This window comes from Leucoraja erinacea, chromosome 3 (genome assembly GCF_028641065.1).
Source record: "Leucoraja erinacea ecotype New England chromosome 3, Leri_hhj_1, whole genome shotgun sequence".
Lineage (NCBI taxonomy): Eukaryota > Metazoa > Chordata > Chondrichthyes > Rajiformes > Rajidae > Leucoraja > Leucoraja erinaceus.
This window is the reverse complement of record NC_073379.1, coordinates 94,996,343-95,009,561: the sequence shown is the minus strand read 5'-3', so window position 1 is coordinate 95,009,561 and position 13,219 is coordinate 94,996,343. Positions and strand designations below refer to the sequence as shown.

The 13,219-nt window shown below is 40.4% G+C and overlaps 1 pseudogene; it reads left to right on the top strand.

Moving 5' to 3' along the window:
- The first annotated feature begins 12,341 nt into the window (after positions 1-12,341).
- On the top strand, positions 12,342-12,447 carry LOC129695938 (U2 spliceosomal RNA; annotated as a pseudogene).
- The last annotated feature ends 772 nt before the right edge of the window (positions 12,448-13,219 follow it).

Sequence of the window (13,219 nt, the reverse complement as noted above, 5' to 3'; positions counted from 1 at the left end):
CTGCTTTTAACTGCGGAACCAGGGAGAGTAAAAACTGAAATATTAACAGGTTTTCTTTGCAAAGATGACACCTGACCTGCTGCGTGTTGCCAGAATATTATATTTTTATTTCCATCATTTTTATTTTCACCAAACCAGAATCAATTAGTGCATATGACTCAAGAACTTGGAAAACATGGGAAACAAAGTTTGGAGTAAAGTCAATTAGATTTTTGTGTGGGCAAGTTTAAGTCAGTGTTACAATTAACAGACAACCTAGTGTTGTTGAATATGATCAACTGATCGACATGTTGTCCAAAATCTATTTGAACGAAGATAAATGATATTAATTGGTTTTAAAGGACAGTCATTGGGGTTAAGCATTTTAAAAGGTACATTCCCAAAATTAAACAAGAACATTTTAGCAAGAACTATGTGGAAGTATCAGCCTGGAATTATCTCAGGTGTACCACTGGTCCCCAGTTTAATGCCCCTGTCCCACTTAGGAAACCTGAACGGAGACCTCTGGAGACTTTGCGCCGCACCCACAATCTCCGTGCGGTTCCCGGAGGTTTTTGTCAGTCTCCCTACCTGCTTCCACTACCTGCAACCTCCAGCAACCACCTGCAACCTCCGGGAACCGCACGGAAACCTTGGGTGGGGCGCAAAGTCTCCAGAGGTTTCCGTTCAGGTTTCCTAAGTGGGACAGGGGCATAACTCCCACTAAACTCCTTACAACTTCCCTGTGGTGCCAATTCTTTCGTTGCCCATGGAAGGACCGGCATCTCCATTCATTGTTATACAGGCGATGTTGTTGGCATTGTTATGGAGTCAGCATTGAGATGGGAGTTTTCCAAGGCCAAAAATTCCCACTTCCCAGGTTTGAGGCTGAAACTGGAGATAGGTAAGCTCGAGGTTGTTGAACGTGGGATAATTAGATTTCAGGACCAGCGTGTCCTTGTTGGAGTGGAGGTCAAGGCCTACAGGAGTAGGGAACCCGGCTTGACAAGAAGCATTGAGGCACCGGCCAAGGAATAGGATTACGCATCGGTCAAGTGTTGGCAGCTGAGATCAAGTAACGCCCTTGAGGTGTATGAGGAGTATAAGAATGCATAAGGTCATGTGATAGGAGCAGAATTAGGCCATTCGGCCCATCAAGTCTACTCCGCCATTCAATCATGGCTGATCTATCTCTCCCTCCTAATCCCATTCTCCTGCCTTCTCCCCATAACCCCTGACACCCAAGTACACAAGAGGGGAAATCAGCAGGGCAAAAAAAGGACATAAGGTACAGTGCCGTCCACAATGTTTGGGACAAAGACCCATCATTTGCCTCTGTACTCCACAAAATGAGATTTGTATTAGCAAAAATCACATGTGGTTAAAGTGCACATTGTCAGATTTTAATAAAGGTCATTTTTATGCATTTTGGTTTCATCATGTAGAAATTACAACAGTGTTTATACATGGTCCCCCCATTTCAGGGCACCATAACGTTTAGGACACAGCAATGTCATGTAAATGAAAATAGTTATGTTTAGTATTTTGTTGCATATCCTTTGAATGCAATGACTGCTTGATGTCTGCAATTCATGGACATCATTACAACTTCCCTGTGGTGCCAATTCTTTAGTTGCCCATGGATGGACCGGCATCTCCATTCATTCTTATACGGGCAAAGTTGTGTGTCTTCTCTGGTGATGCTCTGCATTACAGCCATCTTTAACTTATGCTTGTTTTTGGGGGCTTGTGCCCTTCAGTTTTCTCTTCAGCAGAAAAAGGCATGCTCAATTGCGTTCAGATCGGGTGATTGACTTGGCCACTCAAAAATTTACCATTTCTTAGCTTTGAAAAACTGTTTTGTAGTATCTTTGGGAAAATTGTCTTGCTGTGGAATGAACCGTCGGCCAATGAGTTTTAAGGTGTTTGTTTGAAATTGAGCAGATCGGATACAACTGCCATCAGGAGTTGTATCATCAATGACCCAGTACCTTCAGCAGCCATACATGCCCAGGCCATAAACACCCCAACCACCGTGTTTGAGGTGGGCTGTTTTGGATTTGGCATTGAGCAGATAGGATACATACTTTGCTCTTGCCATCAATAAGTTAGGTCTTTATCAATGAAGTTAAGGGGGGACCTGATAGTGCTTTAAAATGCAGAGGGATAGACAGAGTTGTCCAGCTTTTCCCTTTGAGAATAGGGAAGATTCCACCATGACCCACCACCAGAAGTTTGTTTCATCTTTAGCATGAGGTGGTGGAATGCCTTGGATCTTGGGCAGATAGGCATATGGATGAGAAGGGAATGGAGGGTTATGGTATGAGTGCAGGCAGGTGGGACTAAGGGGAAAAAAAAAAATTTGTTCGGCATGGACTTGTAGGGCCGAGATGGCCTGTTTCCGTGCTGTACTTTGTTATATAGTTATATGGCCATCACTCTGATATGTTAATCTTTGCCTCATCTGTCCACAAGACTATTTTTCCAGAACTGTGGTCGCTCTTTTAAGTACTTCTTAGCAAACTGTAACCTGGTCATCCTATTTTTGTGGCTAACCAGTGGTTTGCATCTTGCAGTGTAGCCTCTGTATTTCTGTTCATGAAGTCTTCTGCGGACAGTGGTCATGACAAATCCACACCTGACTCCCGAAGAGTCTTTCTAATCTGTCGGACAGGTGTTTGGAGATTTTTCTTTATTATAAAGAGAATTCTTCCGTCATCAGCTGTGGAGGTCTTCCTTGGACTGCCAGTCCCTCTGTGAATCACAAGCTCACCAGTGCTCTCTTTCTTCTTAATGATGTACCAAACAGTTGATTTTGGTAACCCTAAGGTTTGGCTGATGTCTCTGACAGTTTTATTCTTGTTTCTCAGTCTCATAATGGCTTCTTTGACTTTCATTGGCACAACTTTGGTCCTCATGTTAATAAACAGCAATAAAAGCTTCCAAAGGTGATGGAAAGACTGGAGGAAAGACTAGGTGCTGAGAGCTCTCTTATACCTGCATTAAGGAGGCAATTAAACACACCTAAGCAATTGCAAACGCCTGTGAAGCCATGTGTCCCAAACATTATGGTGTGCTGGGGGGACTATGTATAAACACAGCTGTAATTTCTACATGGTGAAACCAAATTATATAAAAATACCCTTTAATGAAATCTGACAAGACAATAGACAATAGACAATAGGTGCAGCAGTAGGCCATTCGGCCCTTCGAGCCAGCACCGCCATTCAATGTGATCATGGCTGATCATCCCCAATCAGTACCCCGTTCCTGCCTACTCCCCATATACCCTGACTCCACTATCTTTAAGAGCCCTGTCTAGCTCTCTCTTGAAAGTATCCAGAAAACCGATATCCAGAGAACCGGCAGAGAGTTCCACACACTCACAATTCTCTGTGTGAAAAAGTGTTTCCTCATCTCCGTTCTAAATGGCTTACCCCTTATTCCTGCCATCCCGGGAATTAACCTTGTAAACCTACGCTGCACTCCCTCTATAGCAAGAATGTCCTTCCTCAAATTAGGGGACCAAAACTGCACACAATACTCCAGGTGCTGTCTCACTAGGGCCCTGTACAACTGCAGAAGGACCTCTTTGTTCCTATACTCAACTCCTCTTGTTATGAAGGCCAACATGCCATTTTCTTTCTTCACTGCCTCCTGTACCTGCATGCTTACTTTCATTGACTGGTGAACAAGGACCCCCAGATCCCATTGTACTTCCCCTTTTCCCAACTTGACACCATTTCAATAATAATCTGCCTTCCTGTTTTTGCTACCAAAGTGGATAACCTCACATTCATCCACATTAAACTGCATCTGCCATGCATCTGCCCACTCACCCAACCTGTCCAAGTAACCCTGCATTCTCATGGCATCCTCCTCACAGTTCACACTGCCACCCAGCTTTGTGTTATTTGCTGAGGACACTCGGATAGCTGCTGGGAGCAGGAATTTTTCTGATATATTTTCCTTCCTTTTTGTGGGGCCAGTGAAACCTAGTAATAGAACAGCAGTGAGTCCACCACTGTTTACGATCTTCTGACAATAAGTGGTCCCTGTGCTAATGAGTCTGTTGTAAGAGCAATCTTGGATGCTCAGTTATTTTGAAACTCATTTCATAGTTGACTGCCTTTTCTTCATTATTATATCTAATTAACATAAATTATCAGTATTGAACTCCCAACTGGTTTCGCATGTAATTGCAATGTCCAACCTGCTACAGATCAGGCCAAGAAGTTTTGACTTTTGATCCCACGTTTGTGCTGAGTTGGCTGTTGATAGATCAGTGTGTGGGAGAGACAGGTTAGTGATTATACCATTAATCTCGGCAGCATGGAGGATCAGATACAGCCTTGGTGACTCTCCAGTCAAGTACATTTCAAACATAAAACAATCAACGTACACAGAAAATGCATCCACAAGGTTGAGGTACCACTTTGTTTTGGCTGCCACAGTTGTTAGACAGTCACCATGGTTCCTGGCTGCACAACTCTATGTATGTTGCTCTTTTAACATTAGAGGTCTGGATTGAAAAGAACAAAAAATAGGAGCAGGAGTGGTCCATCTAATACTCCAAACCACCTCTGCCATTCGTTGTTCATGGTTAACCTTCTTCTTTAACATTATTTTCAAGCATTATTCCAACATCCCTTGACCTCCTAAATGCCCAGAAATCCATTAATCTGGGTTTTCAATGAACATAACAACTGAATTTCCACAGCTATATAGGGTAAAGCATTCCAAAAATGTCACTATCTTTTCCTGAAGACAATTTTCATCTCAGTGCAAAACATCCTTTCTCTTTTTGTCAAACTTGGCCATGATCCTTGAATCATCATTGACAAAAAATATCCTTCCTCCATCCAGTCAGTAGACCACTTTTTTTTTGTTTTTTAAGGAACTGAACTGATTTATTTTCATTTTTTTAATATTTATTTTATTAGAAGTATTTGTACAAGGAGAAAGAAATCGACATAACAATTATATAATTTTCGTACAGCTTCAATTTTAACATTTTATAAACTAATAACTAAATTGGAAAAAAGGAAAAAGGAAAAAAGGGAAAGAAAAGAAAAAGTAAAGAAAGAATTTCGAAAAAGACAGGAAAGAGAAAAAAGAAAACCCCCTGAACTAAGGAAGAAGGGAAAGAAGCGGAGATATATCCCACTACCCCTATGCTCACTCACCCGACCCTAACGTCTGGTTTTGAATTTGTGATTAACCATTGTGTTGTTGAAGAAATTCAATGAAAAGAGACCATATTTTGGAAAATTGATCTGCTTTGTCAGTCAACACAAGCCTTATTTTTTCTAGATGTAGTGTCTCGGTTATTTCTGTGATCCACATCTTCACTGTGGGGATTGTTAACTTTTTCCAGAATTTAAGTATAAGTTTTTTCGCAGCTATTAAACCATAGTCAAGGAAACGTTTTTGGGATATCGTTAAATTAGGGCAGTCCTCTAATATTCCTAATATTATTAATTTTAGAAATTCAAAAAGTGCTTTAGAAATGATATTGAATATTCCTGTCCAGAAGTTTTGTATTTTTATACAGGATACAAAAGAATGAGTCTTCTTGGAAGTGACATTTGTCACAGCGAGGAGAGACAGTTGTGAAGATCTTGTTCAATTTGCACTTTGAGTAGTATAACCTATGCAATACTTTAAATTCTATCAGGCCATGCCTGGCATTTAAAGAACAGTAGTTTGTATAGTAAGCTTTCCTCCCATATATCTTTTTAAATGGATAAACCCAGCTCGTCCTCCCATGCTCGCCTATAAATCTCAGAGGGTGGGTTGTCAATGTTTAGAAGAGTGTTATAAATGTAAGATATCAACTTACTTGTAATGGCATGTCTATTCAAACAATCATCTAATATATCTGGAGCCATAAGAGGACAGTCTTGTGTATATGTTTTCACATATTCTCGGATTTGAAGGTATCTAAAAAAATTATTGGCATTCAAGTGATATTTCTCCTGTAGCTCTTGAATAGAAGAGATAGTCCCCTTCTTATAGAGGTCTCCCACGGTATTGATTCCCAGGTTCTTCCATTGAACAAACACCATATCTAAAGTAGCCGGATTAAACAAGGGATTATTTGCCATAGAAAGAAGGAGAGACAGGAGTCAATCGTACCAAGATTATTCAATTTATACATGCAGGCTTATACTGAAAATAAACTACCAGAAACCCTAGCAGAAGCAACAATAACGCTTATACCAAAAAAAGATAAAGATTTAGATGAACCGGGTTCTTATAGAGCTATTTCACTTCTAAATACGGATCAGAAAATTTTAGCAAAGATTCTAGCTAGAAGGCTAAATAATTATATTAACAATTTAATAAATACAGATCAAACGGGATTTATACCCAAAAGACAATCATTTAATAATTTGAGAAGGCTTTTTAATATAATGTACTCTCATAATGAGGACAATGAAGATATTTCAGTTGTCACGCTGGATGCAGAGAAGGCATTTGATCAAGTAGAATGGCAGTATTTATACAAGGTACTCCAAAAATTTAATACAGGTGAGAATTTTATTAGATGGGTTAAACTACTTTACGATAGACCTACGGCAAGAATATTAACTAACAATACGCTATCTCCAAAATGTTACTTATCAAGGGGTAATAGGCAAGGGTGTGCCTTATCACCATTGCTATTTGCCCTTATGATAGAACCGCTGGCCGAAAGGATTAGAAATCACCCGAATATTCACGGATATAACAGCAAGGACTCAAAGAATAAAATTTCATTATATGCTGATGATATCCTTTTATATATTACTAATACACAAATGAGTATACCCACCTTATTAACACTAATTGAGGAATTCGGCTCTTTTTCAGGATATAGAATAAATTGGAATAAAAGCATAATTATGCCTTTAAAACCACAGGATTTGAGACACTTACTAAAATTCCCCTTCAAAATTGCAACAGAAAACTTCAAGTATCTGGGTATCCAAATTACGAGAAGACACAAATCATTATTTAGTGCCAATTTTATACCACTATTAAATAAACTGAACGATACGATTAAATTTTGGAATTTATACCTCTCATTGATAGGTAGAATTAACGCTATAAAAATGACTTTCTTACCACAATTAATATATTTGTTTCAAGCGATCCCATTATATATTCCAAAATATTTTTTCAAAAAACTAGATTCCACTATCACTAATTTTATATGGGACTACAGAACACATAGAATTCAACAAAAGCATTTGTGCAAATCTAAAGAAGTTGGGGGTTTATCATTACCTAACTTTATGTATTACTACTGGGCAGTGCATATTAAGAACATAATGTACTGGCTGGATAGTTCCACTCAGCAGTTGGAGTGGATAAGAATGGAGAAAGAGGAGTGCTATCCGCACGATATAGGAACGATCCTGCTCTCACCGATAAAATTGAATAGTATAATATATAAGAAGAACCCAATTATTCACAATATAATAAGAATTTGGAAACAAATAAAAGTATCCTTGAAATTAAATAATTTATCAGTACTAACCCCACTATTGAACAACCCCGCATTCAAACCTTCTCTCATCGACAACACATATCAACAATGGGATAGACTGGGGATTAGGAAAGTAGGGGATATGTATGAATTGCGCAAACTGTTATCATTTCAACAATTAAAATTAAAATTTAAATTGAAGGATAATCAATATTTTAAATATATACAGGTATGTGACTTTTTGAAGAAATATACACATAGATTTCAAACTATATTTTTAGATCCTTTAGAAGAAGCAATGAATATTAAGGCTGATTCACAAAAATTAATATCATACTTTTATAATAATATATTAAATAGAGAATCACCCTCAACAGAAGCATTAAGGGAAGATTGGGAACATGAGCTAATGATAAAGATCTCGAAGGATAGATGGGAAAAGTATTTGATGAATACACATAACTGTTCTATTAATGCAAGACAGAATTTAATTCAATTCAAATTATTACATAGACTATATTATTCAAAAATGAGGTTGAATAAATTTTATCCAAACGTCTCTCCCAGATGCGATAAATGTTTGTTTCAAAACGCTAATATAACACATTCATTTGTAGGATGTACAAAGTTGAATAAATTTTGGAGTGATATATTTGATATATTTACAAAGCTTTTCAAGTCAAGAATAGAACCCAAAACGGAATGGATTATATTTGGAATAATAGGAGAAGATACCAATTTAAATAAAGATCAAAATGTTTTTTTTAATTATGGGTTAATAATTGGAAAGAAATTGATACTTACATTTTGGAAAAATACAACCACACCAACTGTTAAAATGTGGATTAGGAATATGATGGACATAGCACGCCTTGAAGAAATGAGACTCCGACTAATAGATAAATATGACCAATTCTTAAGTAGTTGGTCTCCTTTCATCGACTTTTTGGAATCATGTGATGCAGCGGTACCGTAAAGATTGCTGATTTCAGTTCATGACGCGGATAGATCTACATCTCCGAATACAGATTTGAAAAATTCTCTTTTAAGGGGCCTTCTCTTCTATTTCTACTTTCCACTTTCTCTCTTCCTTTTTTATTTTTTATATACACACTTCACGTTTTTCTACTCTCTACCATCTATTTTTCCACTTTTTCCTCTTTTTATTGTTTTCTTTTTCTTGTCTTGCTTACTTCCTTCTCATAACATAAAACTAGAGGTTGTACATAGAATGGATTACGGTATTACATAGGTTCCACTGTACTGTTTTGTGCTGTATTAACTTCTAATAAAATAAACAAAAAAAAAAAAAAAAGAAAGAAGGAGAGACATATTTCTCAATTTAAGACTGAATTTCAGCTGTTTCCAGATACGGATAGTACTATGTATTATCGGATTTTGCTCATACGTTGACATTCAAATGTATTGGATATAGGAGGATCGAGCCTATACTAAAAGTCAAACAATCTTCCCTCTCCATTTTTAACCAGTTTTACATGTTGATGTGTATCGTCCAACCAGAATGTTATATTTTTATTATTAGTTGCCCAGTAGTAAAAAAGAAAATTCGGTAAAGCTAATCGTTCATTTTCTTTGTATTTGCACAAATGTCTTTTGTGTATTCCATGGGTTTTGTAGTCCCAAATAAAGTTATTGACAATAGAATCAATTTTTTTTAAAGCTTTTAAGGAGATATATCGGTATTGATTGAAATAAATATAAAAAGTTGCGGAAGGAAGATCATCGTTATGGCATTTAATCTACCAATAAGGGAGATAGGAAGTGTTTTCCAAAATTGGATGTAGGCATACGGTTTAGTGATTAATGGTGGCAAGTTTATTTTAAACAACGAGGAATACTTTCTAGTCGCATAAATTCCAAGATATCTGAACTTTTCAGTAACGATTCTGAAAGGAAATTGTTGGAGCTGAGAAGGGTCTTGTTCTTTTATTGGCATGAATTCACTTTTATTCCAATGTATTCTGTATTCAGAGAAAGAACCAAATTGTTCTACAATGTTTTGAACATTTGGAATACTAACTTGGGGATTAGTAATGTATAAAAGTACATAATCTCATATAACGAGATTTTATTGGTGGTATATTTGGTATTATATCCATAAATGCCTGAATGGGACCTGATCCTCTCGGCAAGAGGTTCTATGACTAAAGCAAATAACATTGGCGAAAGAGCACATCCTTGTCTGTTACACCTAGATAAATAAAATTTAGGTGAAAGCATTTGATTTGTCAGTATTCTAGCTGTCAGATTAGTGTATAAAAGTTTCACCCAGAAAGTAAAGTTTTCTCCCAATTGAAATTTTTCCAACTGTGAAAAGATAAGACCATTCCACTTGGTCGAAAGCTTTTTCTGCATCTAGAGAAATAATTGTTAGATCTTCATTTGGCATTCTCTGTGAATATATTATGTTAAACCAACCTCTCAAATTATAAAACGAGTGTCGTTTAGGTATAAACCCAGTTTGATCAGGATGTATTAGTTTACCAATAACCAAGCTTAATCTACGAGCCAAAGTCTTAGCTAGTATCTTCTGATCCATATGTAAAAGGGCTATTGCCCTGTAGGATCCAGGCTCCTCGAGATTTTTATCTTTTTTTGGAATTAATGTAATAGTTGATTCAGCAAGAGTTTGTGGTAAACTCTGTTCTTTAAATGCTTGAATATAAAGGGCTTGTAAGCGTGGCGAAATTATATCCTTAAATTTTTAATAAAATTCGTTACTAAACCCATCCAGGCCAGGAGTTTTTCCACTTTTCAATGATTTAATAGTTTCTACGATGTCTTTTGTTGTTATCTCTGCGCCTAATTCATCCCGTTCCTCCTCATTAAGGAATGAGAGATTGCAATTATCAAGGAAACTTTTTATCTTTGTAGGATCGACTGTCATTTTTGATGAATATAATGTTTGGTAGAATTGTAAGAATCTTTCACTAATATCTTTAGGCAATGTAAGCAGATCTCCTTTTTCTGATCTAATTTTGTGTATTGTACGGTCATTCTCTAATTTGCGGAGTTGACGTGCTAGTAGCTTGTGTGGTTTATCACCAAATTCAAAATTTTTTTGTTTAGTATATTGAAATACCCTAATAATTTTTGCAGAGAGAATCTGGTTTAATTTAAATTTTAATGCAGCTATATTATTATGTTTTGCGATGGTTGGGTCAGCCGCGTTTTCTAGCTCTAACTGTTTTTCTAATTCCAATTGTTCAGTCTTATTTTTCTTGTTTTGAAAAGCTTGGCATGCGATAATATAGCCTCTAACAAATGCTTTAAAAGGTTCCCACAGCAAAGATGGAGAAATAACGGGGATGTTGTTTGTCTCAAAAAATGTTTTCATCTGTAGCTTCAGATAGTCAAAACAACTTGCCTCAGCTAGTATTTGTAGGTTAAATCTCCAAAACTGTTGTTTATTATATATTCCTTCCAATTTTACTTCGGAGTCACGTGAGTGACTTCGTGAAGAACCCCGCTTCCACGCATGCGTGTCATATCGCTACACGCATTGCAACGAGTCACACAGGGGGGAACGGTGTTCCCCAAGCGGGAGAATTTGAAAGTCGGGAACAGCAGGTAAGAGACTCTGCGTTCCTTTTTTCTACTTACCTTTTAGGTGGCTGCGGAAAGCTGGCGGGGGAGACCCGTGGAGGGCGAGCAGCCGGCAGCAGCAACGGCACGAGTTTCCCTGGAGGGGAACAACCTGTGCCCGACTTTGCTCCCGCACCGGCAACATTCACTTCTCGGCCGGGCGGGAAGCAAGCAAAGAGGTCCCGTATGCCAGTCTCAAGCGAGACTGGCTTGGAACAGTCGCTAGCGGCCAGCGCGGAGGCAGCAGGACAGAGAGCAGGGACCAGCGCTGTAAGTACCTGGGGTACACAGCAGGGCTGGAAACGCTCAGCGAGTGCAGCGGCACTAATGGAGCTAGGAACTGGACGTCCGGGCCGAAAACCTTCTTCAAAAGGTAAGCACCGGGGTTGGTCCAAGGGGTCCCTAGGTACAGCCGGGTTTTACCGGCTGCGGAACTGCCGCGAAGGACCAGGGCCGTGAACTCCGGGGTCGGTCCGAGCGGCTCAAACCCAACACACAGGGAACGACGTGGGAGCACTCCGGAGCCGACACAGCCCCAAAGACCGACGCTACATGGGCCTGGGGCTGTGGAACAGGTAGGAGAATTCCTTACCTTTCTTATTCTTTCCAGGAAGGCTGACGAGCTGCCGTTTCTACAGCAGCAGTCAGCCAGCAACGGAAGTCGGCACCACTGTCTCCCATAACGGGAGCGAGTGCCAACTTCACCCCATACGGGGTGGAGGGAAAAACAGAGCCAACAACCCACAAAACAGTGGGTTGTATTAGGGCTCTGGCACTTTAAAATTAGCGGAGTAGGACCAGCCCCGTAAACACCGGGGTCGGTCCGAGCGGCTCGAACCCGACGCGAAGGGAACAACGTTCACCAGCGGGAGAATGAAAAGTCGGGAACAGCAGGTAGGAGACTCTGCGTTTCCTTCCACTTACCTTTAGGTGCAGACATGGACTGGGTCCATGTAAGCTGCAGAAAGCCAGCGGGAGAACCGCGGAGTGCAGGCAGCCGGCAGGAGAGCACTGGCAGCGGCAGGAGCACTGACAGTGGCAGTGAGCAGCAACGGCAGCCGGCAGCGGTAGGGGCAACAGGGGCACATCGATTCCCGGAGGGGGAAAACACCTGTGCCCAACTTCGCTCCAGCACGGTGAGAAAATTCATTTCTCAGCAGCAGCAGTAACGGCCAGCGCCGAGGCCAAGGACTTTGCAGTGCAGTTGACTGGCTGCAATCTACCACAAGGGACCAGTAATGTGAGTACCAGGGTCGGTCCCAGCGGGGTTTTAGTTACAGTAATCGCTTCTCGGCCTTTTGGCTAAGATCAAGTGTAGTATCTGTTCTTATCAGTTTAATATCTGATACGTCCCTTATCTAGGGACCATATATTAAATAAAAACTATAGTAGCTGTTATTATCAGTTTAATGTCTTATTGTCTGATGTCTGATACGTCCCTTATCTAAGGACCATATAAGTAGGAGTGCCCAGAATTGAGGGCATTAGAGTGGGGTTGACCGGCTGCAACGACCGCAAGGGACCAGTACCGTCAGTAACGGGGGTGGGTCCCAGGGGTCTAAGATAAAGGAGCAACCAGGAGTGCTGAGAGCGTTGGAGCCGGGTTAAAGGAATAGATGGAATCAGCTGTGCCAGTTATCCTCCACACCGGCCATATCCACTCCACGGAAGGAAGGACAAAGCTGGAGAAGGAGGACCGTGGAACAACGGGCAGCCAGCAGCAGCCAGCGGCACTTGGATCAACCGTAGTGGGATCAGCTGTGCCCGATGTCGGCCCCGCACCGGCCAGATCCAGGTGGCCGAGCGGTAAGGCTAGACACAAAACAAGCAAGGTAGTGGACTCAGAGGGTCCGACTTTGCATAAAACCGCCGGCAACCAGCGCCCGAGAGGGCTGGAGCGGGAAGAAGCGGTGTATGGAGCCTTGCTCCAATGTGATAAACCCACAGCAGTACCTCTTTGAGGGCTGCACAATGCTTCTACCCCATCAGAGGGGAGCACTGTGGGTCAGTTCTGGGTTGACTTGCAAGAGGGGTCCGCAGAACAAAAGACAAGTGGGCAGCAGTTAAGCCCCACATGGGTACCCCGTGCGGGACCCTAGAGATCTCTAACTCAATAAAAAAGAGTAGGCAGGACCCTGATGGGCCAGAGCCTGGTAATAC